Consider the following 21,737-nt stretch of genomic DNA (forward strand, 5'->3'; position numbering starts at 1 on the left):
TCACCTTTCAGCTGACATTCAGTTCATAAAGCTGTATTTCTGCACTTCTGGCCCTTGCCACTTTTTCTGCCAGTGTCTTCTAGTTTTTTTGTAAACTCTGTCCATTGGGCAGCTGCTTATGATGTCACTCCTGTGTATGAGTTACATCATCCCCAGGACCTGGCTGCATTCCTGTCATTTTACAGGTGCCAAGGTTGAGCCAAGGGGCGTACTGCACTGTGCATGCACACAGGGCTGGGACAAGGGGTGGGCAGGAGGGGAAGCTACCCTGGGCACTGTGGGCTTCCGCAAGACTATTAGGGGGAGGGTATTTGTGTTGAGAAGGAGGGTTTTTGGGGGAGGGAGGGGGTAAGAATTGTTCTAGTAGGGGTTATTTTGGGGGGGGGGGGGTGCTAAGCATGATGATAAGGGGGGATTTGTGCTAGGAAAGTGGATTTGTGGGGTTTTGCTATTGTAGAGGGGAAGGGGTATTGTGCTAGAAGGAATTTTCCTGAGGGGGGGGTGTACTGGGAGGGATGATTGGGGGGTATTTGTGCTGGGAAGGGAAATTTGGGGGGGGGAGGTTGTGCTAGGGGGGTGAGTGAGGGGAATTTGTGCTGGGAGGCGGGTTTGGAGTGAGTGAGGGTAAATTTGAGTGGTAGAGGATTTGTTCTAGAAGGAATGAGGTTTTTTTGTCGGGGGGGGGGCATTTGTGCTGGGGGATTTGGGGGATGGGGGGCAAAGATTTGTGCTGGGAGGGGGGATTTCAGCAGGGGGATGGATTTGTATGAGGGGAATTTATGTGTAGCGGGTAAGCATGCAGATTAGTGCTCAATTTCTTATTTTTTTTGGAGGGGGGAATTTTACTGACACCTAGGGATGAGCCGAACACCCCTGGGTTCGGTTCGCACCAGAACCTGCGAACAGACCAAAAGTTTGTGTGAACTTTTAGAACCCCATTAAAGTCTATGGGACTCGAACATTTGAAATCTAAAGTGCAAATTTTAAAAGCTAAAATGCAAGTTATTGTCCTAAAAAGTGTTTGGGGACCCGGGTCCTGCCCCAGGGGACATGTATCAATGCAAAAAAAGTTTTAAAAAACGACCGTTTTTTCAGGAGCAGTGATTTTAATAATGCTAAAAGTGAAACAATAAAATTGAAATATTCCTTTACATTTCGTACCTAGGAAGGTGTATAGTATGCCTGTAAAGTAGCGCTTATTTCCTGTGCTTAGAACTGTCCCTGTACAAAATGTAATTTCTGAAGGAAAAAAGTCATTTAAAATCACTCACCTTAGGGTCTGGTATGGATATTAAGGTGAACCCTGTGTCAAATAAAAAGAAAATGATGTGGGGTTCCGCCCAAATATCCTTTCCAGACCCTTCAGGTCTGGTATGGATTTTAAGGGGACTTCACCCCAAATTTAAAAAAAAAAATGCTGTGGACGCCAACAATTCATTATAGCCGCGAGTGATTTTAAATTCCTTTTTTTCCTTCAGAAATGACACTTTGTGCAGGGACACTTCTAAGCACGGGAAACAAGCGATACTTTACAGGCATTCTATACACCCCCTAGGTACGAAATTTAAAGGAATATTTCACTTTTATTGTTTCACTTAAAGGAATTATTAAAATCACTACTGCCAAAAAAACTGCAGTTTTTAAAACTTTTTTTTGCATTGATACATGTCCCCTGGGACATGATCCAGGTCCCCAACACTTTTTATTACAATAACTTGCATATTAGACTTTAAAATTAGCACTTTAGATTTCAAACTTTCGAGTCCCATAGACTTTAACAGGGTTCTAAAGTTCACACGAACTTGCCGCGAACACCCCAAATAGTTCGCTGTTCGGCGAACAGGCAATGTTCGAGTCGAACATGAGTTCTACTCGAACTCGAAGCTCATCCCTACTGACACCTAATGCTCATACATCTTGGAGAAAGGGGGGGTGCAGTTTGGCATGTTTGCCTGGTCTCTAGATGACCTTGTCCCAGCACTGCATGCACAGAAAGCCGTGTACTCTCTTAAAAATTGCTAGGAGAGAGGGAGAAAAGAGTTCTTAAAGTGACACTAAACCCAGCTTTAAAGGTAAAATTTACGTTTTTTTCTTCTAAATTCCAGCTCCCTTATGTACCAGTATAGCATAAATGTACTACTTCTGCAAAAATAAAACAGCTTTCCATTTATTCTACACACACTTACCTCACAGACTTTATGGATGTTTTAAAACACTGCTCGATTACTTCTGCCTTACTTCCCGGAGAGACGTTAGGTCCTGACACAGAAAGGAGTTGATCAGCTGAGCTCATTAGCACACACCCTGCAACATCTACCCTCAGCTGGTCAACTCCTTCCTGTGTCATGACCTAAAGTCTGTACAAGAAGTAAGACAGAAGTAATCGAGCATTGTTTTGAAACAGCCGTAAGTGTGCGTAGAATAAATGGAAAACAGTTTTGCAAAATAAGTACATTAATGCTATATTGGTACATAGGGGAGCTGGAATTTAGAAGAAAAGAAAGGTGCACAATGGTGAACTTAGCCTTTAAAAGAAAAAAAAAAATCTATTCCTGTATGTATTCTTAACCCAAAAAATTATCTTCTATTGATCTCAGCCTCCTCCAAATCCCCAATTCTTTTTTTTTATGTTGGGGACTGACTTTCTGTTATAGGGTGGCTAGGTTCTCCATGGTCCCACTTTATGTGGGAACTAGTGATGAACCTAACGTACCTGGATTTGGTGCAGGTTTCAATAAACATTGCTAAAGTTTGGGTGTCCCCTCCATCCTTCCGAACCATACTAGGCAACATGCCATCAATTTGGAGGAGTGCCTTTCAAAGCTCCTTGTCCCCATGTTGAGGACAAGGGCCCCTTCCCACAACCCTGGCCCAGCGGTTATTGGGGTCTATGCGTGGGGGGGCCTTATCAGAATCTGAAAGCTCTCTTTAACAGTAAGGTGGCATCTTGATATCGGCTCCCCCTATGTGAATAATGAAGGGGTATTTTGTACTCCTACTTATTCACAAAAAAAATGTAAAGTGTAAAGAAACACACCGATTTTTGACAAGTCCTTAAAAAAAAAATAACAAAAATGGTCCCATGATGTACGTCCATCATCAAGAATGGATAAAAGAACTTAACATTTGTGGCAGCAAAGCGTATATTGATATGAGGGGTAGATGATAATTTTTTTAAATAATATTAAAGCCCAACTGAAGTCACCAAAATAGATATTCAAAAAGATTTACATTGTACTAATAGCCTCCATGTCCATAGACATGCCTATACTTTCCTGCAGTGTGCAGTACTGTATGGAAGTACAGTCCAAAGGAAACCAGAGACTAACCACTCTGCCAAGGGCACTTAAAGAGGTTGCATCCTATGCATTAAGGTGAAAAAAACACCTGGCAGTCACCGGAACCCCCCCCCCCCCCGTTTTACTTACCCGAGTCCCGAACTTGCCTCGGTGGGGATGCGCTGTCTTCATAGGGTCCTGGCTCTTGATTGGATACATTTATAGCAGTGCAGCTATTGGCTCCCGCTCCTGTCATTCAAATCCAATGACGTAAGCGCTGGGGGGGCGGGGCCGAGTCATACATTTGGCGGCTATGGACGCCAAATGAATGACTCGGGAGCGTGCCCGCAAGGCAACCCCCCAAGAGAGCGCTTCTCCTAAGGGGTTATCTGATGCAGTGAGGAGCCACGAGAGCCACCGAGGGACCCCAAAAGTCATGTTTGGGGCCACTCTGTGCAAAACGAACTGCAGCCCCCCAGTGCCCCCGTTTTACTTAACAACAAAACATGGGGAATGCCCAGGGAAAAACTAAGCCTACTTACCAACCAGCTCGCAGAACAGCCAATTAACCTGTCTAACAGTATGCGTTAAAAACAGGGGTTTTGTCTGCACGCATTTGCAAACGCATGTGTGAGCCACAGAGCCACGCCAAGGCACCCTGTAATCTGTGGTCCCAACACTAAACACACACAATGGAGGCACATGCATTCTAATGGATAGATTAGGGCAGGTGGACTGAAGGGGAGCCACCCCTAATCCCTGCAAAGGTGCTGGTGCGCTGCTGGACCAATACAAGCACCACAGGTGAAACATAAACATGTCCACCGCCCCATCTATAGCTGGTCATAGCAGTAAGTAGCATTGGAAGGCTAAAGCAGATAACAACAAAACCTGGGGAATGCCCAGGGAAAAACCAAGCCTACTTACCTACCAGCTCGCAGAACAGCCAATTAACCTGTCTAACAGTATGCGTTAAAAACAGGGGGTTTTACTTACCTGAACACGGTTTTCTTCTCCCCGGGGACGAGAACACCAGCTCTAGCTCGTGTCCTGATTGGATAGATTGATAGCAGTGTGGCCTATGGCTCCCACTGCTGTCAATCAAATCCAATGAAGTTGGCGCCGGGGGGGGCTGGGGTTTTTCTGGGGGGTCTCCTGTAGTTTATCTCTTCCCCATTACTGATGAGTGGCGCATACCCAAGACTGGTCCCGCTGTCTGCGCCAGGCTCTTTTCCCTCTTAAGTATACGGCAGCCAGGCACACTGTATTTTCTCAATCTCTTCACACAGTAACCAGGCAGATATTGTCTTTTATTGGTTTTATTGTTTGAAAAATTAGGATATGGTTTAAGGTGAGCCTTGGGATACCCAGAACTAGTGCAAACTCTGGTTTAGAACAATATCTAGCAACAGTTAACTACTTAAATAAGGCCTCCAGGGTAGGAGAATGTGAACATACAGCTCAGAGGGATTTCGAAATAGAAACAGTCTTGGCCAGCAAATGTAGAACAAGTCTCTTCATAAAAATAGGGCAACACAGCAACAATCTCTCTCCAGGGTCTCTCTCAGGCCTCTATGCATTGTGTCCCTGTATACACAGATGCTTCCTTCCAGCATCAGCCAGGACCTGCACCATGAGCTTCCCGGCCAAATCCTCAGTAGACAGTGCTAAAAATGATTGCTGCATTTTTAGTAGTCGGTACCAAGCTCTCCATGAACTAAGACCTTTCAGAACCTCTTGAAGACTCTAACTGGATCATCTTGGAGGGTGAACAGCCCCACCACCCTGAGTCACTCTTCACCAAGCAAAGGATCCCGCTGTTCTAGGCCACAAACTATTTATACACACCTAAGCCCCCTGCTGGTCACACTCTCGAACAGGAATTGGCTGAGGATGTATGAATAATTAGCCCAGGATCTGTCCCTTCAAGCTCACTATGTTTAAGATCCGGGCACCTGCAGACCCAAAACAGCCAGTAGCAATCAAATCCTGCTCAAAAAAGCCCAAAAAAATAGAAGAAACTACAAAATGTATCTACAACTATTAGCACCGAAATAGGAGGGTGATACATATGTTATTGTAATGTTTTATCAGATGTGAAAGTTTACCTTTAAAGTTTGTTGGACGGGAGGGAGGTTGCTGTGATAGATGAGAGAAAGAAAAAGAATAAGATATAAAACAAAGTTAAAGATGACCCCCGATATACTGATCTTCTTACTTTCCTGCCCTGCCATCTTTAAAAATCTGGCACGTGCGCAGATGTGCCAAAAATATCTGCCCAGTCTTTGGGACCAGGAAGTGTCCATGTGTGGGTTTCCTACGCATGGACACGCACACTGGTATGTGGGATGTTGACACCTGTGGTGTTTATGCGTGAGTGCGAGAAACATGCAGATGTGCCGAAGGGCTCTGATGGATGTAAGAGACCCGCATGTGCATGTGCCCTTCAGCAAAATGTCCCTCTGAGATGTGTTATGTAGAGGGGGCCACAATGTCACTGTCGTGTAAGCAAGCAAGAAGAAAGTGCTGCAGTTCAGTAATAAAAAGTTCAAAATGTATTAATAAATTAAGGCTAATAATCTGTAATTATTAGGGGGGGAAGACAGTTATTTTAATGGGTGAATATCCACTTTAATAAGGGATGTCCTAATGTAACAGGCGCTGCCTGTTCCCTGTTACAGGAGCTCACCCTGCCTGTTACTGCCTATAGTGGGCGCTTTCTGCGCCGTAATGCGTTCCATGCTGGAACGCATACGGCGCTCGTGCGATGACATCATCGCCCGGCGCCGCCCTGCGTTCCAGCGTGGAACGCGGAAGTGCGCCGCACACAGCGCCCTGTTTGAATTCAGTGCAATGCACTGCAGCTGATCTCCTGCCTATAAAGGCATACAATGGAGATACAGCTGGAGTTCTATTATTGTCAGCCGTAGCTCGGCCTACGGTACAGACATGGATGCCTTTACTCCCCATGCCGGAACAGCGCTCCAGCCTCAACTACTACTTTGAATACCATCTACAGATGCTGCAACTTGGAGCCATTGCTGGGGATAACTTCACAGACTGCCATATTGAACTTCCTTCACCACAGGATCCCTAGTACCTATACTGAAGTCTGCAAAACGGATAAGTTAAATTTCTGTTACTTGTAAGTGAGTGAGTGAGTGAGAAACGTATATAGCGCAACACATGCAAACTGAATCGCCTCTGGGCGCTTGGCATCCATTCCCTGGGCCCTCAGAAGGGATGGGTCTTGATCTTTCTCCTGAAGGCAAGGTGGTTTACCTCCAACTGGATGTTAGTTGGTAAAGCGTTCCATAGTCTGGGTCCTTGGACCGCAAATCTTCGTTCTCCTTTGGATTTGTATCTGGTTTTGGGTATCTGGAGTAGATTTGGTTTGGTTTGTGGATCGCAGAATGCGATTGGTGTTGTGAGCTTTTAGTTTCTCGCATAGATATTGGGGGGCAAGTCCCCCAATGCACTTATTCGTTAGACTTGTAGTGCTATAGCAATATCTGTTACATATATATCGGCTATACAATTGCTGTGCCGTATCATATCTTCTACTGCTCAACACCTAGGATACTGTTGTGTATAGGACTCTCTGCTAAGGAAATGTTAAAGGCATATCTGTACTCAAATACCCTGAGCTATATTCACCTCTCATGTATAACAAATAGTTATTACAATAGCTCCTAAATACTATATGTACTCTCAAAGTACCTGAGCTGTATTGCCTCTCATATGCAATTAAAGCGGATCTCCACTCTAAAGTGGAGTCCCGCTGATCGGCACCCTCCCCCCCTCTGGTGTCACATTTGACACCTTTCAGGGGGAGGGGGGTGCAGATACCTGTCTACAGACAGGTATCTGCACCCACTTCCGGCCCTACGATACGGGCAAAGGACGGGTTTTTTCTCCGCTTCCCGTCCGTCCCCCGTTGTATGCTGGGAACACTCGGCTCCCAGCACACAGCGGGAGCCAATCGGCGGGCGCAGCGTGACTCGCGCATGCGCCGTAGGGAACCGGGCAGTGAAGCCGGAGCGCTTCACTTCCTGGTTCCCTCACCGTGGATGGAGGGGGGAGCAGCAGGGTGACGAGCGATCGGCTCGTCATCTGCTGCGATCACCGCTGGACTCCAGGACAGGTAAGTGTCCTTATATTAAAAGTCAGCAGCTGCAGTATTTGTAGCTGCTGGCTTTTAATATATTTGTTTAGTGGCACATCCGCTTTAATGTTTGTTACTACAAATACAAATTACTACGTGCTTGACAGAAGTATAGAATACTAATGCCCCGTACACACCATCACTTTATGTGATGAAAAAAAACAACGTTTTTAAAAACGTCACTTTAATTGACCATGTTTGGGGGAAAACGTAGTTTTATGTCTTGTAAAAAACGATCAAAAAAAATTAAAGCATGCTTCAATTTTATGTGTCGTTTTTAAAAACGTCGTTTTTTACTTCACAGAAATTGACCGTGTGTAGCAAAAAACGTTGTTTAAAAAAAACGTTTTTACACCCGCCCATGCCCAGAAGCTAGTTATGAAGCGAGCTTCAATGGAAAAACGTGGTGGAACGTAACCTCGCTTTGCTAGAACATTGTGAGAAAAACGATGGTGTGTAGGCAACTTCGTCTTTGAAAATTGAAGTTTCAAAAGGTCATTTTTTACTTCACAGAAAATTTCTTTTTTTTCATCACATAAAGTGATGGTGTGTATGCGGCATTATAGGCCTTGTCCTAATTGTTGAACATGTTCGCTCTAACTTTTCTATGCTAGGGGTTGATGCTATTTCATAGCATCTCCCCTAGTGGCCTAAATACATCTCTATATGCCAAGGTTGATATGATGTAGAGAACCCCCAAACTCCTGTTGCTAGGAGTGATGCCTGGGGTCCCTTACTGATAATCACCTGCATGTCGTGATGAATTGGGATATTGTCCTTGATCTATATTTTAGACGCTAAGCCTTGGTCACATGTAGTAATGCGTCCATTCTTAGTAGCTCAACGCCTTTCTTTATGTGACACAGAGATGATGTATAGATCCCCCAAACTCCTGTTGCGAGGAGTGACGCCTGGGGCCTAGTACTGAGTTGTCTCATAGAGAATCGCATTGAAATCCTTGCTAGCCGCAGTTGTGGTTCACTCCGTTCACCAGTGCTGTTACACCTAAAGGGGACAATGTTCTCCAAACTCTGAGCTGAGAGTCAAGCCAACAGTTTCTATGGAAATCAATCATGAAATAAAAATGTAAAAAGCCACCAGTTGTCTTCAAACCCACTGAACCCCTGAGCTTTGCTAAGATCAGCAGATGAAAGATGAGATGAGTTTTAATCTCTAGATCGATCCTTTTCCATTTCAGAGATCTTCATCTTCTTCCTTCTTATTTTACTGGTTTGCTTCATTACAATACTTTTCAAGTTCTTTGCTTGTTAAAACAAACTACCCTTTTTATTCTGCTCCTCGACTAAATTGCTAATTTATTCGTATGCACCAGATGTCAACCGCAAAATAAATGTGTTCTCCTGTTTCTGAACGAGTTACATACAGTCACATCGAGATGAGAAAGCATAGGTTTTATAGATGGACAGAAGGCGATTAGAAGATGGAAACTGAGGAAGAAAAGGAAACGTCTGACTACGAACTTTCCTCTGCAATCTGCTACAGCTCCATCCAAATACCGTTATAGCAGATGAGTAATTATAAAATTCATTCATATTGTTCTCTCACCTTAGATTAATCCCTTGCCTTAGGTATAATGTACCTGATATCACAGTGGGCCTCTTATATGTGTGGACCCCACCCCAGGAGTCACTGGATATGATGGGTTCTCTGTTCTGCCATGACTCTTAAAGCTGCTCAGACCCCAATGACATACCTGTGTACCTTAAACATTAGTATGCTATTACTCTATAATTATGCACAGATAATAGGCCCCAAGCAACCTGGTGGTAGATTATTTAGGTGTATTATGGCAATGCAGTAACAATGCATGAATTAATAAACAGACAATTGAACAAGTTTAAAGGGGAGTTCCACCCACAATTTCACTTTTTAAATATAAATACCCCTGTAATACACAAGCTTAATGTAGTCTAGTAAAGTTAGTCTGTAAACTAAGGTCCGTTTTGTTAGGTTGTTAGAGCATTTAGTTTGTTTATAATCTAGAAATAGACCGTGGCCATCTTAAGTGTGGGCATCATGAAGCCAGACTGTATGACTTCCTGGATTTCAGCCTTGCAGATCTCGCACATGCTCAGTGCTGCACAAGCGATGTAATAGGTTTCAGTCAGGTTTCCATAGCAATGGGAGTGTCAGAGGAAGTTACCACCCCTTCTCTATGCAAATAGGCTATTTGCAAGGAATACTGGGATACATGATGCCTATCCCAGAAACCCTTGCGAATAGCCTTGTGACTTAATAGCCTAGGCTAATAAGGAGGAGGAAGTAATGAAGGACTACAAAATAAAGGTATTTACAAGCAACAAAATAAATAAAAATTGTCCATTCTGAACACTATGAGATTAGGGCATGCAGCACAGACAAACATAAAAAAATGGGTGGAACTCCACTTTAAAGAGGAAGTAAACCCTCTGAAGCATATCTTTACAAAAAAAAAAAAAAGCAAGAGAAATGCATAATGAGCTAGTATGCTATGCATACTAGCTCATTATGAATTTCTTACCCAAGATCAAAGCCCCTGAAGCGACTCCCGTACCTCACCTCCGCCGCCTCCATTGATACCCGAGTTACTTCCGTAGACATTGTGCAGTCTTTTCTGCAAATATCTCCTAAACCTTGTAGGTTTAGGAGATATTTGTTGCACCTACAGGTAAGCCTTAATATAGGCTTACCTGTAGGTTAAAGTGGTCTGTACGGGTTTACAAGCACTTTAAAGAAGATGTACTACTAGATAATATGAACAATAACCCAGAAGATGGCAATCAACCAAACTGTAGTGATGCTAAACCATATTATAATTGTTGGTAACAGGGTTTAACACATTGGCCTTAACTAATCCAGAAATAAAGGTCACACTATGCATACAGCCCCAATAGTGGGTGGGTGTATACGTTCCTGACAAGGGGGTACCCCTGGAGGTGATTACAAAGCATCTGGAGCCTGATCACATCTTTGCCTTATGATTCTGTACCTCACTGCCCACCTGCTGCTGACCTTGGCTATCCCTGTGACCGCGCTTATGTTCCTGGTCCTGTTCCCACATCCGGTTTGAGTGCCTACCTGCTGGGAGCTCTAACAAGCCTTGCATCTTGAACTTGCAGTCCATGCAGAGTGCCCTTTTAATTGTGGTTGGATCTCCCCGCACAGTAAGGCCTTGTACACACAATCGGTTAACCAGAGGACAACAGTCTGATGGACCGTTTTCATCGGTCAAAACCGATCGTGTGTGGGCCCCATAGGTTATTTAACCATCAGTTAAAAAAAAGCCAACTTGCTTTAAATTTAACCGATGGATTCCTAACCAATAGGTCAAAACCGATTGTTAGTAGGCACAATGTCAGGGACTTACCTCACAAGCTCGCCAGCCCACCATTGGGCTGAGACGACGGCACGCATTTGCGGGACACGTCAACGGCGAGTGCGTGCACGTTAATCCACTTTGGCGCCAAAACGCCTTTAAAAGATCAGTCTTCCTTCCTGCACATTGCTGTCCGATCTGCAGCTTCTGAGTATCGTTGCACCTGAAAACCTGATTACCTGTTTGAACCTTCTGACCCGGCTTGTTTGACCATCCGTACCTCTCCGATCCCGACCTCGGCTACCATTGACTTGTTCCTCTGATTGATCCACCGCTGCCAGATTCTCCTGCCTGTACCACGACTACTCTTCTGCCTACCTTACCTGATCATCTGAACTACCTGTTGTGACCTGGCTTGTCTGACCCTGCTTCCGTCTGCTGTCCTTTAACCAGCTTACCTATCCAGCTTGCTGCCGTGAACCTACGCCATCCACTAGGGTCGCTGACCCACGTTCCCGGCTCAAGGGTTCCAGTCTACCGTTCCGGAAGGAATCAGCACTCCATTTCAACTACTCTACACGCCGGCACTCCTACCCCACCGGGCTCCTGAGTCTGCTGTTCCCAATCCGGCAGCTCACGAGCCGGGGCTGTAAGAGAGGCCTCTTCCTGCAAACCAGGCTCTGGCTACCAGGTACGTGGTACATAACACACAACCATCGGTTAAAAATCCATGCATGCTCAGAATCAAGTCGACGCATTCTTGGAACCATTGAACTTCGTTTTACGTCACCGCGTTCTGACACGATCGGTTTTATAACCGATGGTGTGTAGGCGCGATGGACCATCAGTCAGCTTCATCGGTTAACCGATGACAACGGTCCTTCAGACCGTTCTCATCGGATGGACTGATCGTGTGTACGAGGCTTTACTGTTCCTGACCTGATGTTCTGCCAGCCTGCCTGGGACCGCATCACCTGCTGCAAGAGCTCCTATCAACACCTTCCGGCACTCGTGTTCCTCCTGCCCCTTTGTACCCTCTGTTCCATCTTCAGTGGGACCTGGGCTGGAGATACAAGAGAAGTCTACCTCATCATTTCAGTCTCCGATAAGGTACGTCACACAGCCCCACTGCAAGGGATTCTATTTTTTTTCCGTAGTTGGGCTTTAAACGTTTATACAATCATGTTGAAACAGTTGTACATTCCCTTTACTAAACCAGGGCAAAAAACGAAAGAGTAGCACCCATAGTGCTGGGCAAAGTTTATTTATTACCGTATTTATCGGGGTATTGCACGCTCCGGCGTATAGCGCGCACCCCTAAAGTGGACCCGCATTCCTGTGGAAAAAAGATTTTTTATACTTACAGTTTTGGTGTCTTGCGCGGCGTCTGAGTTTGAATACTGCGCCGGCATATACCGAGCGCAGTACACTCGTGTATAGTCGGGCAGGCTCGGCTACTCTTGCGCTCACGTCCTGTACTTTCAGGACGTGAGCGTGAGAGGAGCCGAGCCTGCCCGACTATACACGAATGTACTGCGCTCGGTATATGCCGGCGCAGTACACTCGTGTATAGTCGGGCAGGTTCGGCTCCTCTCGCGCTCACGTCCTGTACGTCCAGGACGTGAGCGCGAGAGGAGCCGAGACTGCCCGACTATACACAAGTGTACTGCGCTCGGTATATGCCGGCGCAGTATTCAAACTCGGCGCGGAAAAGCGGGTATCGGCGTATATCGCGCACCCACGATTTTGCCCTGATTTTCAGGGCAAAAAAGTGCGCGGTATACGCCGATAAATACGGTACTTTTTTTTACATCAGTAAATTGAATTCTAATTGCAGTGGATTACTGCACCTCTCTCTTTGCTCTTTGCACAATTTATTGACGAAACCTGTTTAGCGTTATTGACCCTTTTAAGAAAACAGATGTAGAGCTGAAAATACACAAACGACCCATTATTACAGTCTCAATAGTTTGGTCTCTGGACTTGTTACTTATCACAAGGGAATGAAGGAAAGTGTTAAGAATACCATTCCCTGAAGAAAGAGCTAAATAATTAACATTAGAGCTCCTGTAAAAATGTGTACATTTTAGCTACAGACCTGTTGATTGAGCATTTCTTATGATACAAAATGTATCACTGGGCTGGATTCAGAAAGATCAGCGGATCTTTCTGCTGGCGTAACGTATCTCAGATACGTTACGCTGCCGGAAATTTTGGCGCAAGTTCCGTATTCAGAAAGAACTTGCACCCTAAGTTACGGCGGCGTAACGTAAGTGGGCTGGTGTAAGCCCGCCTAATTCAAATGGGGATGTTGTGGGCGTGTTTTATTTAAATTTAACATGACCCCGCGTATTTGACGATTTTTGTGAACGGCGCATGCGCCGTTCATGAAAAAATCCCAGTGCGCATGTTCGAAATTCCGCCGCAAATCGTCAATGCTTTAGACGTGAACGTAACTTACGTACAGCCCTATTCGCGAACGACTTACGCAAACGACGTAAAAATTTAAAAATTCGACGCGGGAACGACGTCCATACTTAACATTGCGTACGCCTCATAAGAGCAGGAGCAACCTTATGCCGAAAAAGCCTAACGTAAACGACGTAACAAAATAGCGCCAGGCGTACGTACGTTTGTGAATCGGCGTATCTACCTAATTAGCATATTCCTCGCGTAAATCGACGGAAGCGCCACCTAGCGGCCAGCGTAAATATGCAGCCTAAGATACGACGGTGTAAGACACTTACGCCAGTCGGATCTTAGGGAAATCAACGCGTAACTGATTCTATGAATCAGGCGCATAGATACGACGCCGCAACTCAGAGATACGACGGCGTATCTGGAGATACGCCGCCGTATCTCCTACCAGAATCCGGCCCTATATGTAATTTTTTTAGGCGGGTAAACTTTATTTTTGCTGTATTGTCTTATGTTTTATTTTCTACATGTTCTAAGGAAAAAAGAAAAAGCAAAATTTAAAAAGAAAGTTTTAAAGCATAAATTGTAAAACACCAGGGCAGTTAATAATTTGACATCCAGCAAACATTCACTGCAGGTAAATCTTCCTGGTGCATGTGTTTTAAAGTGGTTGTAAACCTTTTACAACCACTATTACCTACAAGTAATGGCGCGTACACATGACTGTTTTTCATGACGAGAAAAATGCCATTTTTTTAATTGGTCGTTAAAAACGACCGTGTGTGAGCTCCAGAGCATTTTTCTCGACGTAAAAAATGGGCATAACATTTTTAGAACATGCTCTATTTTTTCTCGTCGTTCTTCACGTCGTCGTTTTTCACGTCGTGAAAAACGGTCGTGTGTAGGCTTTAATGACGGTGAAAAAAACGCGCATGCTCAGAAGCAGGTTATGAGAAGGGACATTTGCATAATCAGCCCAAAGGGTGGCGCCAATCGAATGGAACTTCCCCTTTATAGTGCCGTCTTACGTGTTGTACGTCACCGCTCTTTGCTCGAGCATTTTTTTTTTTACTGAGACATCCCACAAAAAGACTTGCAGCTGTAATTGCAGTGAAAGGCGGTTCTACAAAGTATTGACTCCGGGGGGCGCCATACAAATGTACCCCCCACACTTTTCACATATTTATTTGTAAAAAAAATTAAAACCATTTATCATTTTCCTTCCACTTCACAATTATGTGCACTTTGTGTTAGTCTATCACGTAACACTACACCCCCAACCGCATTCTCTGAATAACCCACCAAAACCTCTTCCACATCCCCAAGTCCCACTACAAATCGAAGTTGAAGACAACCGGGGGCTACTGTGTTCTCACCTTTTTCTCCTTTAGCTACGGGATCAGCCAAAGTGAAGGAGTCTGTGGGAGGAGTAGCAAATGAGAGGAAGAAAACTGGACAGCCGCACTCCAAATCACTTAAAATAAGTGGTCTTTTATTTTCAACTGTACATACAGTCACTGCAACCCACAACACACAGTATGGCTGACGCGTTTCGCACTTACAATGAGTGCTTAGTCATGGCTAGAGAAGGTTCACACTAAAATGACATAAATACTAAAACACACAATCATGTGAAAACAGGTCCGCCTATGGCAGTACAAAATCAATTAAATAATTAGACCCTGAATCAAAACCAGCTGGAAGGGGTTAAGCCTCCCTCAAAATTAACTCTTCAAAACAAAACAATGTTAAATGCACATAAATATATGTAGAAACACCTTTGACTGTCCACATACCTCTATAAAATCTACATAATCTACATCAAACCTCAGTTCATGTATGATATGACCTGAGGTTTACAAACATAGATGCGCTCAATGAGTGTAACAAACAATTATTTATACCCAGCCTAATATTACTGTGCAGCTCCAAACCAATACATATATAGTCTAAATAGTGATCGAGGGACACACATACAAGCTCTATGGTTAATCAATCTGCCCCCATTTTTTCTACTTTATACAGCATGGAGTTCAAGAAGATCAGACAGATTGTTAACAAATATTTACCTGTCCTATACAGTGACACATCTTATGCATCCATTCTATCTAAAGGCATAAAAACAGTGAGTCGGAGAGCCCCCACTTAGGGGGGGGGGGGTTATTTCTCCCAGTCTTTTTGTATCTAAATCCATTTCCCAAACATGGTTGAATTTCGTGGGCACTTTTAAATGTGGCACTCACGGATGCAGATACTGTCCCCTAATAGGAACTGGCCAAACTGTGCGATCATGTTCTAATAACAGAGATTTTAAAATCAAACAATTTATCAACTGTAACACGAAATTCGTAGTTTATGTCATTACATGCAACTCCTGTCATGTCCAGTATGTGGGTAGAACTATCAGGAGATTAAGAGACAGACTCAGCGATCATTTGTACGATATTGAGAAAAATCACAACACAAACGTGGCTAAACATTGGAACAACATGCATGATAAAAACATTTCTAGTTTATCCATACAGGGCATGGAAAGGATCGTGTGCCCACCCAGGGGTGGAGATAAATTTAAACTTCTCTGTAAACGAGAGGTGTTTTGGATATTCCATCTTAACTGTAGACAGCCTCATGGACTCAATTTTGATTGGGATGTTTCCCATTTCCATGATTGACACCCCCCCTGTGTTTGGCACACTCATTCCCCCCTTTTCCCTTTTCTTTTATTACCCAGGGAATACATTTTCCCCCTTTTTTTCTTCTTTTTTATGTACATTCATGCATGTTCTTCCGATCTTGACCACTGATCGTATTCTGCTCAATTTCCATTAATCCATTGATCTACCCACATGGTGTTATATTTACTATGTTTGAGGTGCACACTAGCCCACAATCGGGTGGACTTTATCATAGGTCCGAATTATCATTATTTTTTTATCTTTACATATCATTTCGACCAAGTTCTCCCTCCGATTCAATCTATTCGGAGGAGAGGGTTCTGCGTGGGGGGTTCGCCGGGTTACTGCACGAGGAGTACATTCATGGTCATTTTAATGTTTGCGGTTGGGCGTAGGAAAATCATTTTGAATTGCTTTAACAACATGGTTTGGGGCTTTACATGAGCTTTCTTTCACAATAACTGCTCATAGCTCTAGAGTCCATTCATTGCATTCAGGTCTCTCCCGCCCATGTTACCACCGCCATCTGGGACATATCACTTAGTCCTATATTCAATAAGTACCATGCATGTATTCCGTTCGAACTATCAGCATTTTTGTCTGATACTTTGTATATATCTACCTGACGGACACCCCCACCCTACGGTTCCAGTGGTGTTTCAATTTGAAACCCACATTATAGAACACAACACCCATCGTAGATCCTGTACATATAGGGGTCTTTGTTCTCCCTCACTGCACATTCCACAGGAACATCTTTTTCCAACTTTACATCTTCTCCACCCCTCCTTTTTCGGAGGTAGCTTAACACTCGTCCCATAAACACATATGTTGCTTTACACAACTTTGGGATATACCTCTTTTCTCCCTCTTTAGTTGTGGACTCACCCACAGCCTTGCTTTCATTTTAGTGCAGCCCTTAAATCGGGTCATAGCATAGGAGATTATACATGCACCCGTCCAGTTTAGTTTTTCTATAGTCTTCATAGTCTGATCAGTTGGTCAATCATATGTATGCATTTTTGTGTTAATATTGCTTTATTACACAAATGATATTATCAACACCATTGAACAAAATAAATATGATTACGAATCACTGTAATAGACCACAGACTTTCACACTAGATCACTGTTTTTATAAATGACGGGTTTACCACTATAATTTGCACTATGATCACATAGGTGTCTTTGAACCCTTCTAAGTAATTTCTATTACATCGGGACCTTGCATATTTATAGTTACTAGTATGGTTCCAGTTTTATCATTTCACTTATCTAATCTAGATATAAGTCGCACTTTATTTATTTATTTATTATTTTCATAAAATGAATATGCACGTCTAATTCCCTCCATACTACACTAGGTTTATACATTAGGTACATGTTAATGTGCATGTCAGTTGAAACTAGACACTTTATTGGGAATATATCACATTTGGAAGACTAATCATGTTAACGCAGTCACTTTGGTCATTTATATATGGTCATTTTCTGCAAGGACAGCACCACTTAGTATATTTACTTTATAACTCGTTTAACTTCCACGTTTCAACATAATATAACATGCATCAATGTACCAGTTTTACTAGCATCACTATCACTATTTAGACTATATATGTATTGGTTTGGAGCTGCACAGTAATATTAGGCTGGGTATAAATAATTGTTTGTTACACTCATTGAGCGCATCTATGTTTGTAAACCTCAGGTCATATCATACATGAACTGAGGTTTGATGTAGATTATGTAGATTTTATAGAGGTATGTGGACAGTCAAAGGTGTTTCTACATATATTTATGTGCATTTAACATTGTTTTGTTTTGAAGAGTAAATTTTGAGGGAGGCTTAACCCCTTCCAGCTGGTTTTGATTCAGGGTCTAATTATTTAATTGATTTTGTACTGCCATAGGCGGACCTGTTTTCACATGATTGTGTGTTTTAGTATTTATGTCATTTTAGTGTGAACCTTCTCTAGCCATGACTAAGCACTCATTGTAAGTGCGAAACGCGTCGGCCATACTGTGTGTTGTGGGTTGCAGTGACTGTATGTACAGTTGAAAATAAAAGACCACTTATTTTAAGTGATTTGGAGTGCGGCTGTCCAGTTTTCTTCCTCTCATTTGCTATTATCAGCATTGCCAGCACCTTGATGGTTCAACAACCCTTGACTACCAACGAGGCTCACCTGGAGCGGTGAGAAATCTATCTGTGGGAGGAGTAGAGGAGGCAGCCACACTCCAGCTTCACTCACCAACTCCGGCTGCCCCTTGGAGACATTGGTAATCCCTGAAGGACAGCTTAGGACGGGGGAGTGTTATAGGCAGCCTCCCCCGCATGGCTGGGTGCCCTGCTCCCTCCTTTCCTTGCAGCTCTGGAAGCAGAAGCAATATAGTACAGCGTGTATTGGTGAGTGGCGGCCCCTGTGTCCCCCTCGGGTGGGTGTTATCCGATGCGGCCTGCCCCGCCCCCCCCACACCCCCATAGCAACGCCACTGGTAAGGTCAGCTCATCAATGTGCTGCCAGTCCCGGATTTCCCACAAGGCCACTGAGGCCAGGCCTTGGGGCGGCAGTGGCATGGAGTCCCCCGACGCCCGGAAGATACAGTTAAGGGCGGTAAGTTATGAGGGAATCCGCTCGCTCGTTAACAAGTTATTGCGGCGATGTCGCCAAAATCACTTGTAAAATATGTGCTCCCGTCCCTCCTCCCCTCTTCCCCCCACCCCACATACCTCTCTCTGCTGGCTCTGTCTTCGGGACTCCGTCCCCCCCCCGGCCACCGAGTCTGTCTCCTGTCCCTGCTGCCGATGTACACAGTGAGAGGGGAGAGCTGTGCTCTTCCCATCTCAGCTGTGACAGGAGTTCTAGCACAGTGCTAGGACTCCTGTTTTGGAGGTGACAGGGTCAATAAAGAGAACATGTCGCCTCCAATTGCTATCACACAGGAAATTTTTTCTCCTGTGTGATAGCAAAAAAGTTAAGTGAAAAAAAATTGATAAAAAATAAATAAATAATAAGAAATAATAATTAAATTAATAAAATAAAAAAGTAAAGAATAAGAAAAATAATAAGAAAAATAATAAGAAAATGATACAAAAATGTAAGAAAGTAAGTGACAAGCTACAAATAAATAAAAATAAAAAAAGTGATAAAAAAGTAAAAAAACAAACAAAACATATTTGATATAACCGTGCCGCACATTCTCCGTTGATTTGGGGGGGCTGGGGTTCGGTTGGCGGGGAGGGGGTGCATTGTGGAACCTGGCCTTGGGGCGGCAGGGAGAGAAAATCCGTCCCTGTGTGCTGCTTCTCCTTTCGCTGTTCAGTCATTGGGAGGGGGAAAAGTGAAACTACAGGAGAGAAAGAAACAGCCCCCTACCCTGCTAGACAGGGCTGCACAGTGGTGCAAAGCTAAGCCTCAGGACTGGATGGACAGAAATACAAATCCCTTAACAGGTAAAACAGATCAACAACAATATGTATTTCATCTGTACATTTAGAAATGTGTCTGAAATTCAGCATAAATGTGACACAAAAAATTCCAAGTGTAAAAACAGAACCATAATTCAATGTGTTTGCTTCTAAAACAATTGTCTTGTGTTTGGTAGGTATTGCATTGTGGAGAGATTTTTTACTTGTCTCCTCCAGTAACACGAATCCCCAACTCTCATTTTCTCTTTGCATATGTCAAAACCCATATGAGAGTTTAAAGAAGACACGGTCTTTAATAATATGCAGAGACGCCGCTTCTGGGAAGTAAAAAGCCTTATCTCTCGGTGTGAGAAGAGATCGCTACCTCCCTCCTTCCACCATTGATATTCATGCGGAGTGCGTGTTGGGGAAGATGTCAAGTGTTCACAATGGAAGCTCAGACTTTTAGTCTCAAACAAACCCGACCACCTTCTGCGCCTTCATTTCTTCGCATGAAAACTATTTATGTGTGTTACCTGCCTCCAGAGGAACCCAGGGGGGAAAGAAAAAAAAAATTCACTGACAAAATAAAAGTTCACGGTGAGCATGTTGGTTTTATAACGTGAGTTTAGCCATAGGGGCTGAACAGTTGGATAAATTCAAATGTTGTTTATTATCCTTTATGATAATTTTGACGTTTCTGTATATTCAGAACAACCAAAAAATCTCAACATTTCACACTTTAATTATATTGTATAAAAATGAAATGACTGCGCTACCAAAGCTGAAGATAAGCTGCTAGCACCACAATAAGACCAGGGCCATAGATACCGTATTTATCGGCGTATACCGCGCACTTTTTTGCCCTTAAAATCAGGGCAAAATCGTTGGTGCGTGATATACGCCGATACCCGCTTCCACTGCGCTGACATATACCGAGCGCAGTACACTCAGGTATACTCGGGCAAGCTCGGCTCCTCTCGCGGTGACGTCCTGTGCGTCCTGTACGTCCTTTACGCGAGAGGAGCGGAGCCTGCCCGAGTATATCCGAGTGTACTGCGCTCGGTATATGTCAGCGCAGTGGTTCAAACACGGCGCGGAAAGTGGGGATCGGCTGAAGAACACAGCGGGGAGGACACCACGATGGCCGCAGAAGAACGCCGGACCGGACAAGGCCGCCGATGGACGCAATGGACGCCGGGCAAGACACATACGAGGGGCATCCAAACTGTAAGTATTTCTTTTTTTCGCTGTATAGGAAGATAAATATGGTATTTTTCTTTCCTGGGGGGGGGGGGTTCAGGTCTTTCAAACTCAAAGGCATCAATTATGCCCTGTACACACGATCGGTTCGTCTGATGAAAACGGACCGATGGACCGTTTTCATCGGATGAACCGATCGTGTGTGGGCCCCATCGTTTTTTTTCCATCGGTGGAAAAAAAATAGAACCTGTTTTAAATTTTTCTTATGCTTAAAAAACCGATAGAAAAAAAACGATCGTCTGTGGGGGAAATCCATTGGTCAGAAATCCACGCATGCTCAGAATCAAGTCGACGCATGCTCGGAAGCATTGAACTTCATTTTTCTCAGCACGTTGTTGCGTTTTACGTCACCGCGTTCTGAAAACAATCGTTTTTTTAACCGATGGTGTGTAGGCAAGACTGATGAAAGTCAGCTTCATCGGATATCCGATGAAAAAATCCATCAGACCCAGTGGCGGTTCGTCCATAGAGGGCGCTGGAGCGCCGCCCCCTCTGGCTCTCACCGCCACTGAGTCTAATAACATAGATTCATGCATTGCACGAATCTATGTTATTATCGCCGCAGCCGCTGTTCTATTCAGATGGTCGGCGCTCATGTCCGAATAACGGCAGCTGGTTGGCTGTACGGAAGTGCCTATCAGAGCCAGCGGCTCTGATAGGCTTTCCGAGTACAGTCCTCGGGTCCCGGAAGCTTAAAGTGGAGGTTCACCCGAAAACTTAATTTTTAACATTAGATTGAGGCTCATTTTGTCTAGGGGAATCGGGTAGTATTTTTAAAATCGAAGCAGTACTTACCGTTTTAGAGAGCGATCTTCTCCGCCGCTTCCGGGTATGGGCTGCGGGACTGGGCGTTCCTATTTGATTGGCAGGCTTCCGACAGGCTTCCGACGGTCGCATACATCGCGTCACGATTAGCCGAAAGAAGCCGAACGTCGGTGCGGCTCTATACGGCGCCTGCGCACCGACGTTCGGCTACTTTCGGAAAATCGTGACGCGATGTCTGTCTGAAGCCTGTCAATCAAATAGGAACGCCCAGTCCCGAAGACCATACCCGGAAGCGGCGGAGAAGATCGCTCTCTAAAACGGTAAGTACTGCTTCTATTTTAAAAAAACTACCCGATTCCCCTTCACAAAATGAGCCTCAATCTAATGTTAAAAAAAAAAATTCGGGTGAACTCCCGCTTTAACCAAGGAACGCAAGGTGGATGCGCTC

Source organism: Rana temporaria, chromosome 2 (assembly GCF_905171775.1).
Source record: "Rana temporaria chromosome 2, aRanTem1.1, whole genome shotgun sequence".
NCBI lineage: Eukaryota > Metazoa > Chordata > Amphibia > Anura > Ranidae > Rana > Rana temporaria.